This window comes from Gymnoscopelus braueri (assembly GCF_963280865.1).
Source record: "Gymnoscopelus braueri genome assembly, chromosome: 14".
NCBI lineage: Eukaryota > Metazoa > Chordata > Actinopteri > Myctophiformes > Myctophidae > Gymnoscopelus > Gymnoscopelus braueri.
In genome coordinates this window covers 12,426,312-12,429,677 of record NC_137619.1, presented here as the reverse complement: position 1 = coordinate 12,429,677, position 3,366 = coordinate 12,426,312, and positions in this window count along the sequence as shown.

The following is a 3,366-nucleotide window of genomic DNA, read 5'->3' as shown; positions in this document are numbered from 1 at the left end:
CTGACCCGTCAATCAACGTGCGCGCAACAGTGAGCTGTGACAGAACATCAACATTAATGTAATAATAATAATAATAATAGTAATAATAATAACAATAATAATAATAATAATAATAATAATAATAATAATAATAATAATAATAATAATAATAATAATAGCGTAATAGTAGTTGTGTTGTGTATGAGTGTACCGTTGTGTTTACGACACTAGACCGTAAAGTGTGACTGCTCTGTTGTTGTACCGGCTTGTAACGTGCGTTGCCAGTGTAACAGAGATTAGTGGGTTCCACTTGCTCCTTAAGTACGGGCATTTCTTATTGGTTAGTGGGCGGCACCTCATTGAGTAACACAGGTGTCCATGTTAGAGAGGTGCCAGTCTTGATTAGATTTGCCCAAGACGTGCTGCTGAGGCTGTTATACAAAAAGAGGTGTCTGACAAGAGAACTGTGTCTTTTATCCAGAATAAACTGTCAACAAAGAGAGGGGTCTGGAACTTCATTGATTCACACAACACAACGCAGATCAACCGTTACACCAGCGTACATGTTTGTTACCCAGTAAAGACGGACCTATAAAGCTCACCCTTCTAGTAGCGTGCCTTATTATGTGGATATAACATTGACGACGAGGATGGAGATGACTTTCTCACCGCCTCCCGCTTTCTTATCGTTCCCGGGCGAGCCTCCTGTACCATGGACTCGCCGGCTGGGGTCGTTCGAGACCTACATCACGGCTCTGGGACTCACGGACGTAAGCGATGCACGGAAAAGGGCCATCTTAATCCACTGCCTGGGCACAGAAGGACAGCGGATATTCACCACTCTTGGGACCGCCGAAAAATATGCAGACTGTGTCACATTACTGTCTGGACATTTTGCAGCCCCACAAAGCGTTATCCTCCGTAGGATTTTGTTTCGCCAGCGCCGACAACGTGCGGGTGAGTCAGTTCACCAATATGTGGCCGATCTGAGGGGTTTGGCCAGCCTGTGCAAGTTTGAAGCATTACAGGACGAAATGATTAGAGACCAGCTAGCCGAGCACACAAACAACCCAAAGGTTCGTGAGAAATTGATAATGTCCCCAGATGATCTGACTCTCCATAAGGCTGTGGAAATAGCTTTTCAACTTGAGACAGCAGAGGGGTTTGCCAGGCAATTGGCTTGCGCCTCATCTCCACTGCCTGCACTCACAGCACAGCAGGTCGAGTCCCCATCGCGTTCAGCTAGCCCTGATCCTCTCCAGGACGCTTCCCACATAAACTATGCTGGACGACAGCGCCCCCCAGGTCAGCGCTGCAGTAACTGCGGCTCATCATCACATGCTTCCAGAGCCCAAAACTGTCCCGCCAGGGGCCAGCGTTGCCAACGTTAACGGTAAACAAAACCATTTTTCCAAGGTTTGCCGTTCTGCCCCGGCCACCACCCCACGGCAGCCTTTCTCAGCTACTGACCCTGCACCCACGACTACTATACACTCTGTGAGTGCTGCTCGCCGGCCGTTCAAGGTGTGTACTGTGGAGCTTGATGGCGTGTGCCTGCCGTTACTGCTCGACACTGGGGCTAACGCGTCCCTCTTGAATGCGGCTACAGTCACACAATTTTTCCCACACCACACGCTTGCTGCGCCGTCCAAAGTGCCCCTCAAGGGTTATGGTAATTCCAAAATTAACATTGTGGGCACCTTCAGCTCCGCGGTGCGCTATGGCACTAAGACTGTTTCCTCTTTCACATTCCAAGTGGCAAGCCACGGTGCTAACCTCATGGGCCTGGACTTGTTCACTGACCTAGGTTTTGTGCTCATGGATTACAGTGGGCTCACTATCCACCATGTTGATTCACTGTGGCCCCAACAATGGCCTGGACTGTTCGCTGGGCTGGGTTGCCTCACTGCCTTTAACCACCAGCCCCTCCTCAACCCTGATGTACACCCTGTCATCCAGCCCCTGCGACGCGTTCCTCTTGCCCTGCGCGACGAGGTGGCTGGAGAGCTCAACAACCTCTTGGAGGCAGGCATAATTGAGCCAGTCAACGCGGCACCATGGATCTCGAATCTGGTGGCTGTGCGGAAGAAGACAGGGAAGCTGCGCCTGTGCATTGATCTCAAGGCAGTTAACAAGGCAGTCATCCCCGACAAGTACCCGTTGCCTACAGCGGAGGAACTGACCACACAGTTCCATGGTTCTACCATATTCACAAAGCTGGATCTTCGGCAGGGCTATCTGCAGGTTCCTCTACACCCTGACAGCCGGAGTCTCACCGCCTTTGTCACACACATGGGGGTGTTTCGATACACGAGGATGCCTTTCGGACCCAGCTCGGCCCCCAGCTGTTTCCAGAAAATCATGGCCACCATACTAGCAGGCATCCCTGGGGTAGCGATCTATTTGATTGACATTGTGGTTCATGGCTCAACGCCTGCTGCCCACGACGAGCGCCTTCGCCGAGTCCTCCATGTCCTTGCCAGCCAGCACCTCACTCTGAACGGGGACAAATGTGTCTTCGCCGTGCCTGAGATAGAGTTTGTGGGGTTCCGCCTGAATGCCAAGGGGCTCCGTCCACTCCAGTCTAATGTGGAGGCTGTGCTACGCCTTCCTGAGCCTGCCTGTCCAGCCCAAGTGGCCTCGTTCCTCGGAATGACAGCCTACTACTTACGTTTTCTCCCTCAGTATTCGGCCACCACAGCCCCGCTGCGCGAGCTGTTGAAGAAGGACGCACCATGGGTTTGGACCCCCGCCTGTTCAGACGCCGTCCAGCAGCTCAAAGTCCAGCTCACCTCGCCACCCGTGCTCGCACACTTCGACCTCGCAAGCCCCACACTCCTCACCTGTGACGCCTCCAGCGCTGGGGGCTGTGCTGTCCCAGATCCATGCTGGCGTTGAGCGGCCCATCGCTTTTGCCTCTCGGGCTCTAACTCAGCAGAACAAAAGTACTCAGTGGGGGAACGGGAGGCCTTGGCTTGCATCTGAGCGAGCGAGCGTTGGCATATGTACTTGTATGGCCGTTCCTTCACACTGCGGACGGATCACCAGGCCCTCACGGCTCTGCTCGCAACGTCTGGCACAGGGCATAGGCCACTCAGGATCCATCGCTGGTCGGAGCGGCTCCAGCAGTATAACTTCAGCCTGCAATTCACTCCAGGTCGTGACAACGTAGTAGCAGACCTACTGTCACGGGCAACCCCCGGCCCTTCTCCAGATCCTGGTCCTGACTCCGCTGAGCAGGGCCTCATCCAGATGCTCCACTCTCCACTCCAGCCTACAGTCTCACTCTAAGAGCTCCAGACAGCCTCGGAACAGGACCCGGTGCTCTCCCAGCTCCGCACTTTTATCCGCTCGGGTTGGCCCGCTAAGGTCCCAGACCAGCTGGTT